At 37.5% G+C, this 26,959-nt stretch overlaps 1 long non-coding RNA gene across 1 annotated transcript; it reads right to left on the reverse strand.

Annotated features, from left to right (window-relative positions):
• Positions 1-2,685: 2,685 nt before the first annotated feature.
• On the reverse strand, positions 2,686-26,483 carry LOC118470263 (uncharacterized). Its single transcript, XR_008600265.1, has 4 exons — positions 26,076-26,483; positions 11,066-11,439; positions 4,128-4,286; positions 2,686-3,193 (listed from the first exon to the last, which is right to left on the reverse strand). It is a non-coding gene; the product is annotated as an uncharacterized LOC118470263 (long non-coding RNA).
• Positions 26,484-26,959: the final 476 nt, after the last annotated feature.

Consider the following 26,959-nt stretch of genomic DNA (forward strand, 5'->3'; position numbering starts at 1 on the left):
GGATTTGCACTCTAGTGATTCACAGAGAACTACTCAGGAACTTAGAAGATATCAGTCCTCAGACTGTCTGAAGGTTCAAACTAACAGAGAACTACTCAGGAACTTAGAAGATATCAGTACTTGGACTGTCTGAAGGTTCAATCTAACAGAGAACTACTGTGGGACTTAGAAAATTTCAGCCCTCAGACTGTGTGAAAGCTCAGGTCCTGAGGACTTGGGAGGTCTTGAGGCTTTGGAAAGTCTTGGAACTGAGGGTTCCACCCTCCAGAACAAAGGCTGAAGTCCAGCCTCCAGAGAAAAACGGTCGAGTCAAGACTCGAGTAAAAAAAAACCTCAAAAACGACAAAAAATAGATGACAAATACGCAAAAAAAAGAAGAATTTGTATCTGAGCGAGTAGCTCAGGAGGATAAGAGGAGTGACTACCAAGCGGAAGGTCGCAGGTTCAAGACCCGCCAGTGGCACTTTTCTTTCTTTGTCTTTGTCAGAATTTTGATAAAACTTAAGAAGGGTCTGGTCTTGAACCAGCGACCTGCAGCTCCATAGGCAAATCCTTAACTCACTGAGCTACAGATCAGATACAAAGAAATAAATTCGTCGTCCCTTTGACATCGTAGTTCCTGAAGTGACCACATGGGCAGAGCCAAGGCGGAGTCTGGGTGGAGTCAGGGCGGAGAGTAGGCGGGGAGGTGGGTGGCGGCCTCACCCCTCTACTCCCCCACCTCCCACCACCACCCACCACACCTTCCCCCGCCCGACAAGTTCTTCGAGTCTCCACGAGTTCTTCGAGTCTCCACAGGTTTTCCTCAGTTTCTTGAGTTTCCACCAGGTCGGAGGCAGAACAAGTTGTCATGAAGAGGTGTTGAAGTCGGCCAGGATGGACTGACTTTTTACAGCGACTAGAAGGAAGACCACTAGAAGAGCAGGTCTTTAACCACCATCCATAAAATCCATGGAGTCGCTCCACAGAAATGAAGGGAGGTCAACTTTTATCAACCTCCATCCAGATGTTCAACTTCATATCTTTACTTGGACATTTTTAGCACCACAAACCTTTAGTATCACACTTTATTATCATTTATTAGGACTTTAATGGAATCCACCAGCAGATTTAGTTTTTGTTGACAAACTTTATTCTTGTCGTCGTGGGACTGCAGTATTTAAAACTGTTTCTTCTATTTGACCTCATGTTTATTAGTTTTAGTGGAGAAAGTTTGAATTGTCAATTAGTCTCTTAAAAACTAAATAATAAATTGGATTAGTGAAGAGGTTTAAATTTCTTACTTTGTCATATTTTAAATATGACAAAAAATATAAAAATAAAGTCTTGAGACAATTTGACCTGTAATTGGCATTATATAAATAAAATTGAATTCAAATTGTATGTATCTTGTAATGTTGGAGTAATTCAGCCATATATGTTGGAAAACATATTTTCTTTGTCCATTAATCTGTCGTTTTCTCCAGTAATTCATTTCTTGTTTTGGTTTATAAAATGTCAAACCCAAATATATTCAGTTTACTGTCATAAAAACCAAAAAGATTTACATTCATGATGCAGGAATCAGGCAGTTCTTCACTTTTTATCTTAGTTTAGTCAGAAAGATAGTTGATAATGTGTGAATTGTTGCAGCTTGTGAGCCGTAGAAGGTTTTAATCTTTGGGGCCGAGTGTCAAAAAACATTTAGAAACCAACATCAACAAAACACTCAACAAAGATTTGAACATCATTAAAGGGAAATTCAACTTTTGCATGACAATGTCTAATTAAAGGACATTTATTTCCAACGTAAATGTGTGATATTCATCCTCTGGAGCTTTCTCTTCACATCGTCTTCCACCTGGACTGGTTTGGTCGGGAGCATGTGCAACAAACATTTGAAAAACTGCACTTTAACATCAATGAATGACACTGAAGTTTAATCTCTACATAAATGAGACTGAGTCTGGATGTGCTGCTCTGTCATTAACTCCTAAGTTTAGGGAAAGTTCAAACAAAAGAGGACAGTTCAGATCAGACTTGAGAATGAGCTTATTTTGAACAAACATCTCAGACTTTCTGAGCTTCAGCACCTCTAGCAAGATAATTTAACAAGCAACTCAAGAGATCCAGAAGTTGGAGAGAGTTAGCTTTAGCTGAGCCAAAGAACATGTGGGACGCTAACCTAGCAAACATTTCAGACTTTTCTCTGTGAATTCTGAGAAATAATTTCCTATTTAATGACAGAGCTACACATCTTAACTCAGTCTCATTAAAACAGACTCTAATTCAGTGTCATCCATCCATATTAAAGTGCAGTTACCCAAAATGTTTGTTGCATGAGCTCCAACAAAACCTGTCCAGGTAGAAGGCCACTTTGACAAACAGGAAGTGGACGATTCCAAGCAGATTTACAGAAGGGGGAACCGGACTGTACTAAGTGTGGTCCAGTATAGAGGGGTGTTTTGTGGGTTTTTAAGGCTGATAATTATTATTAGTGAGACATTTGGAGTAGATATTCATTTGCAGTAAATGAAAGTATTTAAAATCTTGGAGTTAAACTTAGAAGAACACAAACTCTAACAGAAAACTTTGTTGTTTTGTTTACAGATGTTAAGTTAAAGGACTTTTATTCGTGACGTATAACCAATCAAATCACTCCAGAAGACAGAGCGACCACAGGTAGATAAAGGTTCAGAGCCAAAGTAGCGCCATTTTTAAATTTATTTATTACCTTAAATCAGTAAAAAATGAAATAATGATAATCAGTAAATCAGTCAGCCCACAATTACTACAATTCTACAATGTATGTCTCTTTCCTTTGACTTGTTATTTGTACAATATACGATGTATATGATGGCGTTTTTTCATACCAAAGGCTATACTATGATGTTTTCTAAGAGACATACGATGCTACTCTGTTTGTTCTGGCTCTGGGCTGCTGCACTCCTCCTCTGTTGTTTTCTGGATTGTACTCAGCTTCATGCCTTCGTCCATCCAGCCTCTGTTGACTCGTCCCACCTGCCGTCTCTGGAGCTGAAGCTGGATTGGAACAGACCAAAGTAAAGTCCAATCACGATGCCAGCTGCCTCTCAATAGGCTCCTTCATCTGGCAGGTGGCAGCACTTCTTCTGAGGGGAAGCTGAGCTGGACCAGCAGAACTTTGGAGATGTGTTCCAGTGGTTGGTGGATGTGTGGGGAGATAGAGAGGGACCTTTGAATTGTTCACAAAGGAAAACAGGAAACCCATTGGTAGTTTTACTTTAGGGTGCTACTGCGGTGTGTTTTGGGGTTTTAAGAGGTGAACAGGAAGAGTTTTTTTTCGTATTGATTATCTTTTACTTTGTTCCTGGTTAGAATGTCCATCAATGTCAACATGAAGTTCACTTTTAGTTCTGTTTATTTTTATTTTACTAACACCCATTTGTTTTTAACCCCCTCACATGTTGTGTTGTTGTAAACTTACTCTTTCAAATAAATACTCGTCTAACCCTCTGGAAACCAGCGTTTAGACTGTTTTTGTGTTGCTCCTCACCTACTGACTGCTGTGGACTAAAGGCTATACTGTGACGTTTTTAGAGCAACATGCTATACTATGATGTTTGTTGGGCGACACGCTATACTATAGGCTTTTTTAATTGACATATTACTGTGACTGTTTTTTGTTTTAGTTTTTTTTTGTTTTTTAGCAACATATTATGAGAATTCGAACAGTTTTAAAAGTTACTATACTTTTACTTGTGCAATGAAATTATTATTCTATGGCATTTTTTAGATGACATATTATACTCTGATGTTTTCTTGAATTACATACTATTTTGACAATATACTGCACTGACATTTTTGAACCACATATCATACATGACAATTTTAGGCAACATCCTATCATTTTGTGCTTTTTGAACCACATAATAATCTATGTTTTGTTTTTTTTTCTTGCCAACATGCTGTACTATGAACTACAGGCCATACTATGTTATTCTTGAGTAAAGCATACTATACTTTGACATTTTCTGAACTACATCCTATACTATGGCGTTATACACAGAGTGCTTTGGTTACATGTTGATTTATAATCTAGATTTTTTTCTGTTTTGTTTTATGACAGGATTACCACAGACCTGACTGTGAACACCGTCGACACCCACCTCAGGGAGATGCTGCCTAAGATCTCAAGGCTGCTTGGTCGTGGTCTTTCTGGCACGTACTCTTCCAAGATGAGCCGGGAAGTTTAACACTGATGGAATGACACCAGGTCTAAGCCGATAAACTTCCAATTCCTCCTCAACCCATAGTCTCTGGGAAACCTACATGGAGTAAGAAAAGTAGACAGAGAAGTAATTAAGTCTGTACACAACATATTAAAAAGAAATCATGCTAATAAATTAAGTACAAAGAACCGAATTCGCCAACATACTGGAGACCAGAGCTATTTAATTTGATAAGTATAACCTTGTTTAGTAACATTTCAATTATTTGAGAGCAGTCCTAAAGAACTGCCTGTAATCCCAATCATAAAATGGGATTGGAGGAAGAACATAGATTGTAATCTGGATATACATGAGTTAGGCTTTATAACTACTATTGGTAGTATTGGTGGTAGTAATAGCAATGTGACTATTTACTACTGCTGCTGATACTGGCACTGCTACTACAACTTGTAATACTATTACAAATGCTGATACTACTTCTACGACTCTAACAGCTGTTTATACTACTACTGCTGCTTGTACTTTTAGTATTACTACTACTGCTTGTACAGCTATACTACAGCTACTATTAATCGTCTGGTATTTGGTTGTCAAGCTGCTAGCTCGCCTTAGCGTTTTGCTAGTGGCTAACTAGTTAGCTCTCATAGACTGGAAGCTCTCAACAAGATTTCACAATGAAAAAAGAGCCAAAAACTATTCTTACCTCTGAAAAGTCATTCCAAGTTTCCTTGTCTCAATCGTACGACGTAGTGTGTAACTGTATGCAGCACAGTGAGCCGGCATACTTCTTGTTTCCGTTTTCACGCCGTCTACATCAACAGAAAGCACTGAAACTTCTCCCCCACTAGCTTAGCCTCGCTGTAGCACCGCAGCTCAAAGGGGCGTGTCCTATCTACTCATTCATATCTATGAGAACAACGGTGGCTGCACATAAGGACGCCTGACGTAGATTAGCTGCGTAAATACCATTATATACAGTCTATGGTAAATACGTATGTGAATCGCATCATTGGCTGCAGCAGCCAGTCACCGGTCACTCACTGACACACATTGAAAAATAGCACAGAATGAATTGTTACGTGTTTATTTTATTTACAATTTAGGTTGGATTTTTTTTTTGTGCGCATCGCAGATTTTCTGTGCGCGGAGACCGTGTCAGCAGTGCGCAACTGCGCACGCGCGCAGTTTAGAGGGAACAGTGCTGCACAGAGGTTATAAGCTGAGGCAACATCAACCACCACCAGAACTGAAGAAGCCTCTTGGATGAGAGATGAAACATCTTCAAGGAACTTTCTTAAAGTCCAGTTGGATTGATTTAAACAACCTTGGATATTCAGAATTGATGATGATGATGATGATGATTTGAGATGGAACATTTCAACTCCACCATAATGAGAGATTATTAGATCTACTTGTCCAATATTAAATATTCTGAATCAATGTCATGATAAGAAATAACAGAGAAAATTTCAAGTTTTTATCTTTAATAGTTTCTGAGATATTGTTGTTCAAACAGCCTCAAATTTAAATGCAAGAAAAAACCTGAGGAAAGTGAGTCGAAGGGCAGTTTCGAAATATGTAGGAAAATATTGAATATATCAAGGTAAAAATTCACAAACATCTTTAGAAATATTCTTAATTTATGCTATTTAAATTTCAGGGAATATCACAGAAATTGCTAAAAAAAATTGATGATAGAATGAAAAATTCTGAACTGATGTCATGATGAGAAATAACTGAATTTTTTAGGTTTTTATCTTTAATAGTTTCTGAGATGTTGTTGTTCAAACGGCCTCGAAATTCAATGTGAGAAAAAATCTGCTGAAAGTGAGTCGAAAGACAGTTTTTTAAAGAAAATATGTTGGAAAGTATTTGATATATCAAGCTAAAATGCCACTGAAAATATTCATAGTTTAGGATAAAAAAGGTTTGAGAGAGAGAAACAGTCGAGCAGAAGAAGATGGAATAATATCTAATCAATCTTCAACAGGATCGTTTGAGAATGGAATTTTATTCCATTTTTTCTCTTTTTGTCATCTTGCTCCTTCATCTTCATCTTTTCAAACACGCCGTCAGACTTTCACACATCAGTAAGTAAAACATTTCTGCTGCAGCATCAGAAAGAATAAGCTTCTCTCCTGTGTAAATGTGAATGAGTCCTTCAGGTAACACTCAGCAGCTTCTATTGCCGCTCACAGTGGTTTGTTTTCCTGCACAGCGTTCGCTTACGTAACGCCTCCTCGGGTCGATCCTCGGGTTTCCTTCAGGACCCACCTCGTCCAGGATGAGACTTTAGCTCCAGATCGCCGTCCGGGAAAAGAAGTTTAAAAAAAAAAAAAAAAAAAAAAAGATGGAATTCTTGCTCGGTTGTGAGCAGCGGGAGGCTTCATCCTGAAATAACTTGGGGTCAACGGTTCGATCATTTCCCTCTTTTGTCCAGAGCGAAGCCACCGTCCTCCCACACAGGCTGAACAATGCTGCAGATACATTCGTCTTCTGGAAACCGGAGGGAGATCTAGACCGATTTAAACCCAGGAGATGTTAGCCGACACGACGCCGAGGGACCGACTGCATCCTCAGACTACAAGTAGTCAATCAGTTTTAAGGAATAAACCTAAAAAATGAGGCCAAAAATGTCTCTTCACATCAAGAATTTAACAGCGTCCAATCAGTATGAATGGATTTCAGTAATATTTTCCATTATCAAGTCATAATAAATTGAATTTTCACGTGTCTAAAAGTCTTTTCTTGGCTGAGAAGGAAGAAACGTCACAAATTTTAGTGGTCACGTCCTTAAAATCCAAAAAGCAACTCATCATCAAAAGCCATTCCAGCCCCTTTTTTAAAACATTTTTCCTCACTTATGGGTTAATTTTTTACTGTAATATAAAGTCCTGTCCTGAGTCCTGAGCAGCTAAGGGATTTCCATGCAGTAACATCTACCGTATACAATTTGTACTAACGATTTATCGATTGTTGACTGATGACACTGCTATTTATCACTCAAAAAAACTGTGAAGAATTTGCATCCCTGGCGCTAACTGGTAAGCTACAGCAGATCTCTAAAGCTTTGGATTTGTAGCCGACAAGCTGCTAAATTCAACACAACCAACAGTCGCCAACCACGAGTGAGAAAAGTTTCGGTTTGAAGGCAAAGTTCGAGTTATTTGACAAAATTGTAAGAAATTTCAGCAGTAAATCTGCTGCCATTATTGCACATTTTCTGCGTGTTCATGGACAAAAACCTTAAATGGGAACAGAACAAACCACCATTTCTCAAGTGTTAAAACTCATTCTTCACCTTGAAAACAACCAACCAGATTTCTCTGGAGTCTTCAACCACTAAAAGTGACCAGATGTCCTGAAGATAATTTGATAAAAACTGAACAAATTCTACTGAAAAGGCTTCGGATGAAGCTCGTACGAGGAAATTCTTTGGGGAAATTTCATCAGCCTCCAAAGTTATGGTTAAAATTTGATCAGTGAGCTGCACTTGGCTGTAGAAAAGTTCCGTATAATCAGTGTCGACAGCAGGACGCTGATAAAAAGCCGAGACGTCCTTCCACTGTGGTCTTAATAATTCAGAAAGACTGAATGTTCCTCAGTGAGTGTCTGCGATTCCAGCTGACAACGATCACAGTCGGCCTGTTTTACACTCAGATCAGAATAAAAAAATCAGCTCCTCGGCCTCAAGTGCAAATTCTCTGTTTCACAGGCAGGAAGTGGAAGAAACAAGACAGGAGCTGGAAGAGAGAAAAGCTCAGCGTTGAACTTTTACTTATTCCTACATGATTATTTTTACCTCATGACTAGAAAACTGGTTTAAACTCCAGTTCTCTGGTGTTTATTGTAAGTCAGTGATATGTCATCGGCAAACAAGAGCTTCAACAGTTAATTAGTTTTCAGATACTAAATTAAACTATTTCTGAGTGATTTTTAAACAAAAACTCTCCGATTGCAGCTTTTAATGTGAATATTTATTGGTTTCTTTCCACTTCTTTTACAATAAACTGAATATATTTAGACAAAACAAAACACCTGTCCTCTTGGAGTTTGGAAAACACTCAATCCATTTTTTCAAAAATAATCATTTTCTGACATTTTACAGAAAAAGCAACAGATTTATTAATTGAGAAGATATTCAACAGATGATTCACCACGGAAAATAATCATTATTTGCTGCTACATTTGGACCAAACTGAAATATTTTAGTGATTTTTGGCTGGATTGTTGTGAAAACTGGTTTTGTGTTCATTCATGACCACAAACAGACTTAACCACAATAAGATTTGTCTTTTTAAACTTTGGGAAACATAAAAAAGACACAACAACCACAAGAACATTTGTCATTTTTAGGAAAGAACAATCATCATTTTTTTTTTGCCATTTTCAATGTTTTACAGATGTCTATATTTCTTTTTACAAAAATCTATTCAATTAATTGAGAAAATAATGGACAGATTATTCGAAAACAAAAAAATAATCAGGAGTTGCTGCTACGTTTAGTAGAAACTTAAATATTTTAGCAGTTATTGGACGAACTGTCAATAAAACTGCCTTTGTCTTCATTTATAACCATGCTTTGTTGCAAACCTGAACAAAAATCAGGCTTCAGTGTTTGATAAAAGTTCCAAATAATCAGTGATATGTTTGAAATGATTGCAGGTAAAAAAAAATACTCCTCGACAAGTAAAAGTACAGAAGTTCTATCAGTGAAAATTACATTAAATATCAATTAATGTGCAAAAACCCTCTTGTGACAGATCTACTATTTGGTTCTGTTGTGTCCAGGTGGACCGATCGATTAGTTATTTGATCAATAAAATGTCAGAAAATGCTGAAGACCGACATGACAAATGTTTGGTTTTGTTCACAGTCCAAAGCTATTCAGCTCAGGAGGAAAGAAACTAAAAACTATTCACATTTAGAAGCTGCAAACAGAGAACTTAGACTGTGGTCTGCAGGTGTTCTGGTGGATTAGTTGGTCTAATCAATCATTAGTTCTACATCAGCAGCGTTTCTGATTGGGAGTTTTCTGTCTAAACTGGTTAACGTTCACTGAGAGTTTACATGGAGTCGACTCCAAACTAACTACAGTAAAGAAGTTGTCTGTGTTTCTGCATTTTGTTTGAAAAGTTGTGTGTAAACTTCACAATCAGCAGCTCACCAACAACCAACACCTGCACCCTGGAAAAACTTCTTGCTTTTTTTTTTGCCTATAAAAATTCCTGAACTTTTAAATTAATTGTTATTCTTCATCTTAAATCCTTTTGGAATGATCTTGTTTCTTAGAAATACTCATGTTAATCTGATGTCTTTTTGTTTTCTGGAAATTAAACAGTTTTAATTACTGGTCAGGTTTCTTGACTGAAACTCACAGAATTCAGTTCCAAGATTAGAACTATAGCAAAGAGAGTCAAAATGACTGGAAAACACGACTACAGCACTGATGTAATTAAACAAAACTAGGACATTGGAGCTAAAAAAAGGTTTAAAAAACTCAAAACCACTGCAAAGACAGTTTAAACGGCTTCATAGAGACACAAAACAGCTGCAAAGAGAATCAGAATGACAGAGAAGATTCAAAATGATGAAATACAAGACGACTATGAGGTCAGAAATGGAGATAAACCAACTTCAAACAACCGCGAAGAGACAGTTATTTTCTGGATTAATCAATGATCTGTTTTGCCTGTAAAAATATTAAAAAATAATGAAAAACGCCCGTTATAATTTCCAACATTCTACTCAATAATTACCACAAAGAGACTCAAAACAACCAAGAACAGACATAAAATGACCAAAAACAATCAGAGAGCAACTACAAAGAGATACAAAACCCTCTCCAAAGAGACGCACAATGACCTCAGATACGAAACACAACCAGAGAGAATCGAAATGACCACAAAGAGACACATAACCACCAGAAAGAGACACAAAAATGCCACACAGTTAAAACAACCAAAGCAAAGTTAAGTAATTACAGAGACACAATCCAAACCACTAAGAACCTTAAAATGACCATGGACAGAGATGCAAAACAACAAAAAAGAGACACAGAATGACCACAAATGAACTCAAAACAACTGCAAAGACTTATAACAACCACAAAGAGATTCAAAACAACAAAGAAGAGACACAAAATGATCCCAAACAGTCAGAAAACAACCACAATAAGATAAAAAAAAACTCCTAGTAAGAGATGCAAAATGACCTCAGATACACAATATAAGCAGAGAGAATTGAAATGACCACAAAGAGACACAGAAATGCCACAAAAAGACTTGAAACAACCACAAAGAGATTAAAAAAAAAAAAACAGAGAAAAGTGAAATAATTGCAGACACACAATCCAAACTACCAAGAACCTTAAAATTACCACAGACAGAGATGTAAAACAACAAAAAAGAGACTCAAAATGACCACAAATAACTGCAAAGATTAAAACCACCATAAAGGGACACAACATGATCGCAAAGATTTCAAATAACCACAAAGAGACTCAAAGAAAGATGTTTCAAATAAAGATTGTGCCATTTTAAGGAGTAATTTATTAAAGAAAACCCAAATATGTTCAGCTTTTGTTGAGATCAAGAACAACCAAAAGTTCTGAGTAAATTTCTCAAAGACTCAAAACTTTGTTAATCAAATTTACGACTCTGAAAAGTCTTTTTTAAGGGGAGTGAACTCAGGACTTTAGGGTTTCTGAATGTGGTTGAAATGTGATGAAGGTGAATAAGATCAGCCAAAGAGGAATTTCAGACCCAGACTGGATCTAAATCTGAACCAGTTTCTATCATCCTGAAGGTATAAAATGTTGGACACCCTGAACTAACCGTAGTAAATCTGATTAGAAATCTAAAAGACTCACTCACCTATCGTCAGCAGTCCCATCAAACTTTTCCACTGGCCTTTACTGAGTTCTACTGGGCTCTTCTGGTCTGTCCTGGCCTGCTTTGGTCTGCTCTGATTGGTTCTCTGGTCCGGTGCTGGTCTCGGCCTGGTTCTGGCTCTGGTTTCTGATCCTGGTCCAGCCCGAGGTGCCTGGTTCCTGGTTGGTTTTTGAGGTGTTTCTTTGGCGTAGAAGACGAGCCGTACTTTTCTGCAGCAGGTGAAGTATTTTCTGCGGTTCCTCTCGTACCTGCAGTACACGGTGAAGAAGTACTTTCCGTAGTACTACTGGCGTACGGTCGTCCTGCAGGGGAGTCTCAGAGCTTCAGACGGTATTCTGGGAGCTGCCCTGCCCATCCTGTAGACAGGGAGGAAAAGGGGGAGGAAGAGGAAGGCAAAGGAGAGGGAGGATATGGAGGAGGGGGGGAAGGAGGACAACATGTCAGGAGTTTAAACCTCCACAATTACACAATGTGAAGCCGTTAGCATGGCAACCGGCCGAGCGAGGCAGCGTCCACCTCACCGCTGCTAGTATTATGTAAAGTTTTACATATTGATTTATTTCTCTGTTTCTATTCTGAGCTGAGCGCTAAAACGTGAATCGACTGAGGGCCTCACTGCAGCAGATCAGGGCTTAGCTTCCATTAGCAGCTAGCATTTATGACCAAATCAGTGTTTCTGACCGCAGACAAAGACTCAGGATCTCAATCATGACGTCTGAACAGCGGGATTGTCTGTGAGAGCTGCAAATCACAGTTATTTACATCATTGATGATTTCCTGGATTAACTGATTGTTTGTTTGGCCCGTAAAATAGCATAAAATAATAAAAATGGTCTGTTACACTTTCAAACATGGTGCTGAAAACTCAAAAATGACCTGAAAATGACTGAAAACTATCACAAAGTAACACACAAAGACTATAAAGAGCCACAAAACTGCCACAAAAGCACAAAACAATTAAAAAGAGATGCAAAGCGACCCCAAAGGTGTCAAAGAACGACCACAAAGAGACAAAAAATGACCACAACGTGACACAAAATGACCACAGAGGCAAAAAATGACCACAAAGAACTACAAACTGACCACAAAGAGTCACAAAATGACAATAAAAAAACACAAAATGACTAGAGAGACGCAAAATGACCATAAAGAGACACAAAACAACTAGAAAGAGACAGAAAATGACCACAAATAGACAAACTGAAAACAAAAAGACTCAAACTACCAAAGAGACAAAAAAATAACCACAAAAAGATGCAAAACGTCTACAAAAATACTCAGAAAGACCAAATTAATATTAAAAAATTAGTGGGGGGACGCGATAAAAAAATTTAATCTAATTAATTAAAGGCTTTGTAATTAATTAATCGCAATAATTGCAGTTTTGTCAAATAGCAATATTTGACACAATAAATGAAGTTTTTCAATTCAAATAAAACTGTGGTTGACAGTTGAATCAATGAATAGACATATATGTGTTTATAATTTAAAATTTATTTAAAGAAGGAAAATGGGATGTATAGAAAAAAGTGATTCTGATGACTTAAAGCCTGAATTTAGTTGTTTTTTCCACTGTATGGCACATAAAATCAGCATAAGTAGTTCAAGGAGCTTCAGAAAGTTGAAAATCCAGAGATTCATTCTGTTTTCATCTTTTCTGGGTCTGATAAATGGTGTAATTTTGATGGTTCTTTTTATAGGAATATCAATTTTTATTTATGTAATTTTTTTATAAACAAAAAGTTTATAATGAAGTTATTAAAAGAGATATTTTTGTTGTTTAGGTTATTCCTCCTCCAAGGAGGCAGAGCCTCGACGGAGTAAAAACTTAAACCACAAAAATGTTTCATTTCTATTTATCTGCATTTTTCATCTGTCTGCTACATTCACAGATTACTGCAAATCTAAGTGCAATTATAGCGATTTTATTCAACATTTTAAGACTTTCTGTAAACTCAAGCACTGTATAGAAAAGTGGTCTATTATGGGATGGCTACACCGTTAGCCGTTAGCATGACTCGTAGCTAACGTTAGCTCTGGTGCTAACAGCAACATGTTTTACATTGAGGTGATACCATCGGCTTGAAGTGACACAGTGATCAGAAAACTCTTTGTTGTACAATTTAAACACAACCAGGCTTTTATCCAAGCTGCCATCAGGAAGATTTTTAAAAGAAAACTTTCTGTCCAACAAGCTCAATCTCATCTTCCTTCACTGTTCACCAGAGCCTGACTTCACTCAGTACTTCCTGTGCTTCTTCTTCATGGCTACAAACAGACTTTAGGTTCATTACCGCCACCTACTGGGCTGGAGTGTTCATCAGAGTTGAACTGAGGAGGGTGCAATCAATTGCGTTATTACTTTTAAGGCATTATTTTCGCGGTAATTAATTAATCGAAATTAACGCGTTAAAGTCCCAGCCCTAAAAAAAATGTGACAAAAAGATTCCATTCTTCACGTTTTCGTGGCGAATGCGAAGGTTCCAGTCAAATCCATCTTCTGTTTCTCTTTGGTTTCACAATAAATGAGATGAAGATTTAAAAATTTTCTAGAGTTACTTGAGTCGTGATATTTTAAAACACAAGTAGAATGTGTCACTGCTAACCTCCATCATCAGTGGTGCCTTTAATTCAATAATGAAGTGACTCCTTACAGGGTCGGTAGTTTAAAGTAAAATCCTTCTGTCCAGGAGGATTTAACGTATCAGCACTCATCTAACAGAGTAAATCATGTTACTGCCACTGTGAGAATTTAATTCACTTACTTTAGACCCTAAGACGGCATCTACACAAACAAAAACTGACTGAGATAATCAACGGTGGAGAATTTAAATTGATCTAAGATCTAAATTGATCTTGAGAGAAGAGCTGCCTTGAGGATAAATTAACCTGTTAGCCTTATACTTAACTCATACAAAAACAACTTTTAGACATTAAACTGCAAGACAGAATATTCCAATATATGTAAAAGTTGTGCACTGCTGTTTTATGCTATTCAATGAATGATTCACACATACTTTCATTGTTATTTTTCTTAAATGTAGCATGTCTGAGCTACTGGATACTGGGAATTTCCCCAAGGGGACAAATAAAGTCTCTATCTTGTCCAATGTAAATCTGTAAGTGTGAATCATATTTAGCCATCTTATCATATATTGTGTGTGTAAACTCTCCTAAAAATGTAGAATAAATGTAGTAAATGTACTTATTTACATTCAAATTAAAGGTACAGATGACTGCTTAGTAGTTGCAACAACGCCGCCACCACACCGCTGTTCATCATGTTTGCTTAGCCTGCTAGCAGCCAACTGTTAGCTACCTGTCAGCTTATGCTACAGGCGGTCAGCTGGTAGCCCGCTAACCGCTAACAGCATGCTAGCCAGCTGGCCTGTCTGTGAGACCACCACGTTTCTACAGCAACGCAGGAGGACATGTTGGAAAGGAGAGCACAGTTTTGAAACAAAACAAAAAAGAAGACTTGACAATGATTAGAAGTCACTTCCTGTGACTCACACTTCCTGTTTCCCGTCTAGGTTGCCAAGGAAACGGATGTTTGGCAGGAAAAAGTTGAGAAGGCTGGACGGCACTGATAAAAAACACACAAACACACTCGCATTTGTACTTCTGTCTTTGTGAGCACCCTCACTGGCAAAGTGAAGCCTGAAGCTCAACCTGAAAACAGCCACATTACCAAGTGAGGACCAAATAAAATGTCCTCAAATAATTAAAAACTCCCTTTAGTCCTCCTGATACCAAGTGAGGACTTGAAAAAAATGTCCTCACATAGTCAACAAACTGACATTTGTCCTCAGAATGACAGCTGTACAGGAACACATATATTATATACCCGCCATGTTGTCAAATAAGGACCCAATAAAATGTCTTCTGTAAGTCCTCACAGCGCTAGCTGTACAGGAACACATGTTGGTACTTTTGAGGATTCTCAATCACAAACTAAACCCTGAACCCTTAAAAATCACAGTCAGAAAGTGAGGATCTGATAACACATCAATCTACAAATGATATCCTCACAATGATAGTCAGACAAGACCACACACACTTTATCTTAATGTATATTTGATCCTGTTGGTGCGTTTTGTTTTGAACTTTCTATTGTAAATCCCTGTTGAATCGTACATGAGTAAAATGAACTTTAATTGATTTTTTAAAAATGTTTCTTATTGGTAAAAAGCAACATCAAGTGTATAAAGGATCTATGTATGTGCCTTAAAGCTCGATTATTGTCCAAGAACTGTTTGAACACATCAGTGAGCTGCACTGTTTCACTCTATATTTATTTAGAAACAGCTCCACGCACTGACAACAGCGATCACTTTCACGTCTAATTAAGGGTTATAGCGGCTCTATGGGAGGCTGCAAATCGATCACATGCTATGAATAATGACACGCAGAGAATAAAGTGCCTTGGACAGAAATATTCTGAGACGACTGCTTTGTTTATAGTTGACTTAGTGAACTGAAGCACTTTAAACTGCTTGTGACTGCCCGAAAAATCTGCATAAACTTAAGTATAAGTTTACATAATTGCTGTACACAACAACTATAAACTGATCTGTTGCTTTAGCACTACTTAGCGCTATTAGCTAACCCTTAATGAATAACTCAGGGTTAATTTGACCTGCTGTGTTTCCCAGTACTGTCTCTATGCTAACTTTGCTTTTTCACCTGTATTGTAGAGTCACAGAAACAAGAACAACAAATGTCCTAAATAACCTGGAACTTGTCCAAAATTATTTCAAAATTGCCCAACATGACAAACACTTGCCAAAATTCACTCGAAATGTTTCCATAATGGCTCCAACTTTGTCCAAAAATGACTCAGAAATTACACAACATCAGTCCGAAATGAGAAACAGCTGACTAATGTGACTCAAAAGGTTTCAAAATGACTCAAATTTGCCTCCAAAATGACTCATTAATTACAGAAAAGTTTTCCATAATAAGAGTCTGACTTTGTCTGAAACATCTCAAAAATGGTCTAGAATGACTCAAAAATTGTCCAAAATGACAATACCATGTCCAAAATCACTGCAAATTTGTTCAAAATCACTGAAAGCATTTCCACAACAACTCATTAAATACTAATAAACTTTTCAAAAATAAGAGTCTGACTTTGTCTGAAACATCTCAAAATGGTCTAGAATGACTCAAAAATTGCCAAAAATGGCAAAACTTGTCCAATATGACCAGAAATGTGTCTAAAATCACTCGAAATGTTTCCATAATGGCTCAAATGGCCAAAAAAATGACTCAGAAATTACTCAACATCAGTGTGAAATGACAAACGCTTGTCTAATATGACTCCAAAATGGCTCAAAACCTGCCCAAAATAACAAAAACATGTCCAAAATGATTGCAAATCTTACCAAAATTATTCAAACTGTTTCCAAAATGACTCAAAATGACCAAAATAAGAGTCTGACAATGTTTGAATCATGGTCAAACAATGGCCCAGAATGATTCAAAAATGATCCATAACAACATAAATTTGTCCAATATGACTAGAAATGTGTCCAAAATCACTCAAAAATGTTTCCAAAATGACTAAAAAAAAGGCTCAAAATAACAAGTCCAAAATCACTGCAAATTTGTCCAAAAATGATTCAAACCATTTCCAAAATGATTCAAAATGACCAAAAGAAAGAGTCTGACAATGTCTGAAACATCTCAAACAATGGTCTAGCACGACTCAAAAATGATCCAAAATGACAAAAACATGCCCAGTATGACTAGAAAATTGCCCAAAATGACAAAAACATATCTAAAATCACTGCAAATTTGTCCAAAATCAAACTGTTTTCAAAACAAGTCATTAATTACACAAAGCTTTTCAAAAATAAGAGTCAGATTTTGTCCAAAACATTTCAAAAATGGTGCCCAAAAATGACAAAATGTGTCCAATATGACCAGAAATGTGCCCAAAATTACTCAAAATGTTTCCATAGTGGCTCAAACTGTTCAAAAAATAACTCAGAAATTACTCATCAGTCCGAAATGAGAAAATTCTGCCTGATATGACTCAAAAATTGCCCAAAATAACAAAAATGCATCTAAAATCACTGCAAATCTGCCCAGAACTATTCAACATGTTTCCAAAATGGCCAAAACCAGTCTGACATAATCCAAAACATCTCAAACTGTGCTCTAGAATGACTCAAAAATGACCCAAAACAACATAAACTCATCCAAGAAGACTAGAAATGTTTCCAAAAGGACTCAAATGTTTTGACGAGATGAGTCACAGTCCGTCGAGGATGTCCTGAACGACAGCTTCCCTCTGGTGTTCAGCACTTACTGGAGCTGCAGAGTGGGAGTAGTGACCCGTGTGAAATCTAACAAGCAGCTCTGATAAACATGGAGGAGATGGATTTTCACCTCCCCAACATCCGGCCAGACGCTCGGCTCTCCAGAAATGTTTCAAATGATTCATGCAAAAGTCCGTTTTCTTCAGAAAGCTGCGGGGATCTCGTGGTCGAACTCCATTTTCTCGAATCTCCACAACAGAACTGAAGACGTTCACAAGAGCTGCATTAATGTGAAATACAGCAGAATGACCAGAATCACCTAGAATCCCCCTAAAATTCTGAAAACAACTTAAACCGTCCTGAAAATACCAACACCACAACAACTGGAGCCAATGGGGTGCCAACTCCAAGAACAAAACCCTTTTTAACAAAAAAACAGGTAAATATTAAACTGTTTGTCTGAATTCCAAGCAGTTTCTGGGTATTTTTTGTACCTGTCACATTTTTCTAACTATGTTGGAAGTCTCATCATGGAGACTTTGGTTTGTTCTCATTTGTAACTTTATGGAAAATCAGCAGCTAAATGTAACATTTATGTGGTTAATTTCAGTTAGAAATTCCCCAAAATGAGAAAAATGTGTCCAAAATGAGTCAAACTTTGTCCAAAATCAACCAAGTTTACACAAAAAGTGCTCAAAAATGCTTTTAAAAATTGCCTAATGGACAACAAAGTGTAGAAAATGTCATAAAATTTGACCAAATGCATAAAAAGACTCAACAATACTGGACAAATGCAGGCTCCACACACTGTAGACATTAAACTATTTCCATGTTACCAGTCTCTACAAACTGTTCCCCTCTACTCTGCTCATTATCTGTAGAAAGATGTTTCACTATGCTGAATGTATCGTCAACAATTTGCAATTAAACCAGTAGGTTTTACTTTCCTTTTGACCAACGTTGCATAAAATTTCTCAACATTACTTACAACTTGTCAAAAATAGGGTGTAATTTGTCCAAAATGACTAAAAAGTTACCTGAAATGTCTTGAAAACCATCTAAAATAACACAAAAAATGTCCAGAATGACTTGAAACTTGTACAAGATTATTAAAAATCTGCTGGAAATGTCTTAAGAATTGTCTAAAATTACTCAAAATTTGACCAAGTGCAAAAAATTGTCCAAAACTACTCCATATAACACAAGAAGAAAGATGTTTCACCATCACGCTGAATGTATCTCCAACAACTTGCTCCTCTGTTCACTGTTTCTGAGCCGAGCTGCATTTATTTTATTCATCAGTAGCTTTGATTTTTCTCTTCAGTCTCTCTGCCTGCCGTTTATTTTCCCCAAATTCCTGAAAATGTGCAAAACCTTCAGGAAGAAAATTCCAATAATTCCTTAAAAGTTTCCTTTAAGTTCTTTTTTTTTTTTTTAAATCCCCCAAATTTGGCAAAAAAATTCTTGTAAATCTTTTTTTAAAATTAGTTAAAATCTTCCAAAAAATGAGTAAAAATATCTAAATTGATTACATATATATCAGTAAAACTTCTGATATTTATATAAGATACATTTTTAACATTTCTTTTTTTCTATCAAAAAATGTTGAAAATCTGGACATCAGAAGTTTCACTGTGAAAATATTATTTTTTCCACATTTTCCAACTTTAAAAGGGGTCAGTTTTGACCTGCAGGACGACACGAGGGTTAAATATTGTGATTTGACAAAATCACAATATTGTGGAAAAATTGTGACATTCAAGAACTGTTGGAAAACTGAAAATTCTTTCTGTTTTTAAGGTTTCTGGCTGATAAACTGGTTTCCACACCTGATTGTGGGTTCAGAGGGTAAAAATGTTTTCCTACTCTGGTGGTCTGATGTTCACTTTCCTCACTGGTCGGGTGTGAAAGCGTTCGTCTTTTCTGCAGTAATTAGATGATAATGAGCAGCTGAGAGGGTTTACATTCATTACGACGGTGTTGAACGGCACTCTGAATCCAAACGGAGCTTTAGGTGGATTTAAATCTGTGCAGCGGATCACCAAAGATGCATTTCATTGTTAGGTGTGAACAAGATGTGTGTCCTGGAAACGTAGCTCCCCTGGCCATTACCATGGAAACCAATGGCAGGAGCTGATAATACACTCTGTATTCTCTCCTCTCTGACACACACTTTCTCTTGTCAAGTTTCGCACATCACTGGGAAACTAAAAACCAGAGAATCTGGTCGGTTTCCTTCTCCTCACGCCGAGCGAAACCACCAGAACAATCCTGATTTCAGATGAAAATGATGAAAATGACAACAAAAAACACGAAACGACCACAAACAGTTATAAAATAACCATAAAAACACACAAAATGACCACAAACAGATGCAAAATAGCCATAAAGAGACACAAAATGAACATAAAAATGCTAAATAATTTGCCTGTTTTGCAAAGAGACGCAAAGAGAACCAAATGACCACAAATAGTCATAAAATAATTATAAAAAGACACAAAATGACCCCAAAGAGATGCAAAATGACCACTAAAAAACGGCCACAAAAGGTGCAAAGCTGTCAGGTGTGCAGCAGCAGGTTCTAGATAGGCTCCGCCTTCTCCTTCAGCAGCAGCTGTTCCAGATTCACAATCAGTAATCAGCAGGAGCAGGAGCAGGTGGACTCTGCCTACCAGCATTCATCCCCACAGCACCTCCGTATTGATTTCAAACTTCTTTTATTTGTTTTTAAATGCCTCCATGGTTCGGCCCCCTGTACCTGTGATCTGCTGGTTCACTACAATCCGTCTCGTTATTTTGCATGCCAGCAATATTTCTGTTCTAGCCTTTTGTTCTTGTAGTATATTTGTTCCTGAAATAGTCTGGCTTTTGTGTAGATTATTGTCTCTCTTTTGTGTTGGTGCCAGTCCAGTCAGATTCTCGTTTTGGTATTTAGAATTTTTACATCCCTGCCCAGGTGTTGCCTGCAGTGGGTTCGTCCCTTGTTTTTGTAGTTCCCCTCTAGTTTGTTCCTCCCGCCTCTAGGAGCGATATTGAGTAAACTACCTTCTTCCTTCAGATCGTCTGCTTCCGGTAGTGTATTCCGGTTTAATTCTGTAAACACATTCGCTGTAATTAACTGTTAAATCTGCACCAGGTTGTCTCCTTCTCTTTCCTGCGCCTCCTAGAAAATGTATCACAAAACAACCTTAAAGAAACAGAAAATGACCACAACCAGTCATAGGATAACCATAAAAACACACCAAATGTCCACAAAAATGTCAAACGACCTTAACAAGATGGAAAACAACCTTAAAAAAACACAAAATGACCAAGAAGAGGCACGAAACAACAGCACAGAGAACCAAATGACCACAAAGAGATGCCTCCTTCTCCTCACGCTGAATGAAACCATGAGAACGATCCTGATTTCAGGTGAAAATAATGAAACCGTCAGCAGCAGGGAGGTCGTCTGATCGTCACAAATTCATCCGACATCCAGCCGGAGTCACAAAGAACCAACTTCATCCATAAAACAACAGTTAAAACCAGTTATAGCAGGAAACTCAGTCATCCAGAGGCCATCGAGTCATCCAAGGTTCCTCTTAAAACCGGTAACCCAACCCTAACCAGTCGCTCTGAGCTGCAACTGTTCTGGTTTATCAACATTTTTAACCCTCATCTTTTGAACAATTTAATGTTCATTTATAGATTTTGCCAGTTTTGAAGAATTTATTTACATGTTGACCATATAAAGACAGCTGATTTTTCGCAACATTTTGCAGACGTGTTTTCGTAACTTTACTACTGTTTCTGTACTGAAGAGATTTTATCATGTTAAATTACTAAACATCAGTTTCTAAAAATGACTTCAAAAGCAGTCAGAAAATCCCCTAAAGTTTGCCAAAAATCACTCAAAATTTGTCCAGAATAACTCGAAATGACTTGAAAACTGCTTGAATTACAAGAACTTTTATGAAGTGACTCAAAATATAAGACTTGTTCAGGATGTCTCAACATGAGTCCAAAACTATTGAAAAAGTTAGTCCAAAATGAGTCATAATTTCTTCAAAACTGTCTTAAATGGCTAAAACTTGAAACTTAACTCGAAATTTGTTCAACATGACTCTAAATTTGTAGAAAATCCCTTAGAACTTTCTGTATTAAATTGAATGGAGTCCGCAGATAAGGAGCTAACCAAAGCTTAACAAGAGTCAAATTACTATTTTTTTGTTTTTACAGTGCATAAAACATCAGAAAACCATGAAAAACATAAGAGACACCATTAAACATCCAAACCCTAAAATATTCTTGAAAGGCAGTGAATTCTCACATTTAAGAACCTGGAACCGACTAATTTTGGGGATTTGTTGTTTCGAAAAAGTCGGAACTGATTATTGAAAACGTTGATTAAATTCCCTTGCTGCAGATCTAACATCAGAATAAACACAAGACTTTACAACTTTCTACCATCAGTTAGTTTCAGGCTTTTAGTGGGGAAGTATAAAGTCTGATCCATAAGAAGAAGGAGGAGTTCTGAAACACCAAATTCATTTTAAGACATTTATAATATAACAAAGAGTGATTTAATACCTTTTTAATGGACAAAAAAAGAAAAAAAACCTACAATAAAGCTGATTACTTCTTCATGTTTACAGTCGAGTCCATAGAATTTGGACACTGATTTTGTTTTCATAGTTTCGCCTCAACAATGGGTTTAAAATAAAGCAAATAAGCCATGATTGAAGTGGAAACGTTCACCTTTAATTCAAGGGGTTTAACGAATGTATCACTTTAGACTGTTCAGGAATAACAGCTGCCAATATAACTGGACAAACAAACAAAGAAATAAATATTAATTAGGATTATTTTTTAACAGGTCCTTTGCACTCAGTGACTGTCTGAAGTCTGGAACATCACCACATGCTGAGTTTACTCCCTTAATTAAAGCAAGAAAATTAACATACGCAATTAATGCAATCTGGGCCTGTGTATGGATTACTGAACGAGGTGCCTTGAAAACAACCACAAAGAGACACAAAATAACAACAAAGAGATGCAAAACTACCATAAACACAGACAAAAATGACTATGAAGAGATGAAAAATGATCACAAAAAGTGCAAAACAACCGCAAAGCAACAAAAAACGACCAAAAAGAGACGCAAACCAACTGCAAAGAGAACCAAATGACCAAAAAAACAATGCAAAACAGTCACAAGCAGTCACAAAATAACCACAGAGACAAAACAACCACAAAGAGATGCAAAACAACCAAAAAGACTCACAAAATGACCAAAGAGATGCGAAACAACCAGAAAGAAACAGGAAATGACGAAGACGAGACGCAAAACAACTACAAAGAGAATCAAATGACTGCAAAACAATGCAAAACAATCACTAAGAAGTGTAAAATAACCATAAAAAACACAAAATGTCCACAATGAGACGTAAACAACCATGAAGAGACAAAAAATGAATATGAAGAGATGCAAAATGACCACAAAAAATGCCAAACGACCACAGAGAGACGCAAAACAACCCTGTAGACTCATTTTGACTGCTCAGTTTCTCATGTTTATACCAAGTTATTTTGTGATGGCAGCTTCTTAAATGTACATTTTTTGTGGTTTCTTTCATCTTCTAAGACGGTAAACTGAATATCTTTGGGCTTTGGGAAACAATAATGGATGTTTTTCACCATTTTCAGACATTTTAGAAACCAAACAGTCGAGAAAATGATCAATAAATGACTTAATGAAAAGAATTATTAGCTGCAACCTTAACAGCAACAACCCATAATGCAATGCTCCCTGTGGAGGACCGTGTTTCATTGGTGTTCTAGTCTGACTCACCGGATGTAAACTTCAGGTATAAACCTGCCATTGGCTGCTCATTTCATGCAGATTTCAGATTTTCCCTTATGTTTTCTGCATAGGACTATTTCTAAAACACGCTTTTCTATGGGAAACAACCAAAGTCCTTCTTCCTCTTTTCTTCTCTTAGCTCCGCCCACTGCGATTGTGATTGGTTTAAAGAAATACAATCAATCCAAAGCATCTTTTTCCCCCATAGCAGAATGATAGTGAGGTGAAGTCAGACCATTCTACACTATAGAGTTAGAGAATGATAGTGAGGTGCAGTCAGACCATTCTACACTATAGAGTTAGAGAATGATAGTGAGGTGCAGTCAGACCATTCTACACTATAGAGTTAGAGAATGATAGTGAGGTGCAGTCAGACCATTCTACACTATAGAGTTAGAGAATGATAGTGAGGTGCAGTCAGACCATTCTACACTATAGAGTTAGAGAATGATAGTGAGGTGCAGTCAGACCATTCTACCCGACAACATTTCAGGACAATAGTGAGGTGCAGTCAGACCATTCTACTCTACAGAATTGTAGAATAATAGTAAGGATAGTGAGGTGAAGTCAGATTATTCTACACTACAGAAATGCAGTCAGACCATTCTAATCTGCAAAACTGACTGGCTAAGTGAGACCGCTGATACCACCAAAAACAAAATCTGATGCTGTGAATGCTACCTCTGATAAAAGACGATTCCATCTTTTCCAAACTGAATTCCGTAATAAAAAAATCACCTCAGACCAAACCTTTTAAATTAAAGACTAAACCTGCAGATGTTGCAACATCCTGACATGGATTTAAGAAAAAAACACAGATGCTGCTGCAATCTGTGCATTTAGCTGCCTAGCTATTGCTAACACAGCAGTTTAACCTCTGGCCATCGCCGCCTGCCTCGGTAACGTGTTGCCGTGACAACTGTGCGACATTCGGGAGTCGCAAAAGAAGAATCAGAATCTCCACTTCCTGTTCCTGTTAAAAGTGTTTGATTTTTAATTATTTATTTATTTTTTTGGATGAGGGGGGCAGATCACGTCTTCAGATAGTCGGTCTGAGAATACGGCCTACACACTGCTGCTGCTGGCTTATATAACACACACATAACACACGCACAACACAACACACACACACACACGTATACATATATATATATATATAACAGACACACACACAGTGAAGTGATGCTGGAGGAAACCGGAAATAAGACGAGAGAGAAGGAAGGAAAGAGAGAGAGAGAGAGAAAGGGCAGCTGAGGAGACGAAGGATTAAATAAGAGATGAATGGGAGGAGAAGAAGAAGAAGAAGGGGAGGAATAAATGGAAAGATCAGAGGAAGGAAAAGGTGAGAAGAAGAAGAAGAGGAGGAAACAGGATGAAAGATAAAAAGAAAAGAGTGTTAAAGGAAAGATGGAAGAGAAAAAAGAAGAAATGAAAAGGAAATGAGCCGAATGAAGAGGATGAAAGAAGATAAATGGAGAGATGAAAAGCAAAGATGGGAAAATGAAAGGAAAGAAAAGGAAGGAGGAAAAAATGGAAAGAAGGAAAGGAAATAATGAAAGGAAAGGAAATGACGAAAGGAAATAAGGAAAGGAGAGAAAATGAAAGGCACATTAAGGAAAGGAAATAAGAAAAGGAAATAGGAAAGGAAATAACGACAGGAAAGGATATAAGGAAAGGAAAGGAAAAAATGAAAGGAAATAAGGAAAGGAAATGAAATAAGGAAAGGAAACAATGATAGGAAGGAAATAAGTAAAGGAAAGGAAATAAGAAAAGAAAAGAAGGAAAGGAAATATTGAAAGGAAAGGAAATAAGGAAAGGAAAGGAAATAAGGAAAGGAAAAAATGACTGGAAATAAGGAAAGGAAATAAGCAAAGGTAATGAAATAAGGAAAGGAAACAATGATAGGAAGGAAATAAGGAAAGGGAAGAAAAGAAAAGAAGGAAAGAAAATAATGAAAGGAACGGAAATATGGAAAGGAAATAAGGGAAGGAAATGAGGAAAGGAAATAATGAAAGGAAATGATGAAAGGAAAGGAAATAAGGAAAGGAAATAAAGAAAGGAATGGAAAAAAGGAAAGGAAATAAGGAAAGGAAAGGAAATAAGGAATGGAAATAATAAAAGGAAATAAGGAAGAGGAAATAATAAAAGAAAGGAAATAAGGACAGGAAATAAGGAAAGGCAAAAAATGAGGACAGGAAACAAAATAGGAAGAAAGAAGGAAAGGAGATAAGGTAAGGAAAGAAAATCATGAAAGGAAATGAAATGAGGAAAGGAAATAAGGAAAAGTGTTTAAAAGAGGGAAGGGAAGAAGGAAAGGAAATAAGGAAAGGAAATGAAATAAGGATAAGATAGGAAAGGAAAGCGGAGAAGTAAAATATGGAATGAAAGAAGGAAATGACAGGAAGAGGAAATAAAGAAGGAGGATGCTAGGAAATGAGAGAAAGAAGGAAGGAAAAGAAAGATGGAAAGAGGAGGAGGAGGGAAGGAAAATGCATCAGGACAGAAAAAGAAATGAGAAGAGATGAAGGGAAATGAAAGGAAGAGATGAAGAAGATGAGGAGATGGAATGAGGAAATCGAGTCGGGAGAGAAATGAAAGGAGGAGAAGTGAAAGGAAAGATAGGAGGAGACGAAGAGGAAGGAAAAGGAGGAGAACCCAAAAATAAAAAACAGAAGGGAAGGAGACGATCGGAGGATAAAAAGGTAAAGTAAAAAGAAAACGTAGTCACGACTTTAAAAGTTACAGAGCGCAAGTGACCGACACACACACACACCTACACACAAACACACACCTACACACAAACACACACACACAACATCGCAACACACATAAACACACACATCTAACGAACACACAGAGCTGCAGAGGAAAAGAGACTCACCCAGAAGATCAGCGACTCCATGATGATAAACTGAAAAGAAAATGATGGAGAGGAGGAGTAGGAGGAGGAGGAAGAGGAGGAGGAAGAGGAGGAAGAGGAACAGATGATGGAGGATGGAGGAAAGAGTATCTGGAGACGAAAAGAGAAGAAGAAGAAGAAGGAGAAGAAGAAGAGGAGGGAGAGAGAGGGAGGGAGATGAGTGGAAGGCTGGTCGGTTCAGCCCACACACTGCTAGCATGACACACACTCAGTGGACGCCAGTGTGTGTGTGTGTGTGTGTGTGTGTGCACGTGTGAGCATGCACGTTGTCTCCCACTCCAATGCGTGGGTTAGAAAACACACCTCTCTCTCTCTCTAGCTCTCTAGCTCGATCTCTCACCGAGAGCTAAAGAGAGCTAGAGAGAGAGAGAGAGAGAGAGAGTGGGGTAAAGCAGCGTGGGTGTGGAGGAGCAGCCCCGTCGCCATGGAAACGCTACCATCGCCAAAAAAATAATAATAAAATAAATAAAAAAACGAGGATTCAGGATTCAGCTTCCATCATCCTCATCATGAAAGACACATCATGATGGAGACACTGCAATTTACAGATTCACTCAATGTGGGTTTTTTTTTTTTTTTACCTCTAACCAATCAGAGCACACGTGGCTATAGTCACATGACCCCGATTTACAACATGTGAACCTTTCACCCGTCAGGTCCGTCCATCCACATCGCTGGAAAACAGTCAGAAAACGATGCTAGGTTGTAGCAAATATGTGCATCAAATATCAAGTCTTACTTTGCAAAACTGTGAATGATTAGCAGCTGCAAAAATGTACAACAAACCCCGAAGACAAGGGGTTGGCCCAGCAAAAACCTCACACACATGGTGCTGCCTGCTGCAC

This window comes from Amphiprion ocellaris, chromosome 21 (genome assembly GCF_022539595.1).
Source record: "Amphiprion ocellaris isolate individual 3 ecotype Okinawa chromosome 21, ASM2253959v1, whole genome shotgun sequence".
Taxonomy (NCBI): Eukaryota; Metazoa; Chordata; class Actinopteri; family Pomacentridae; genus Amphiprion; species Amphiprion ocellaris.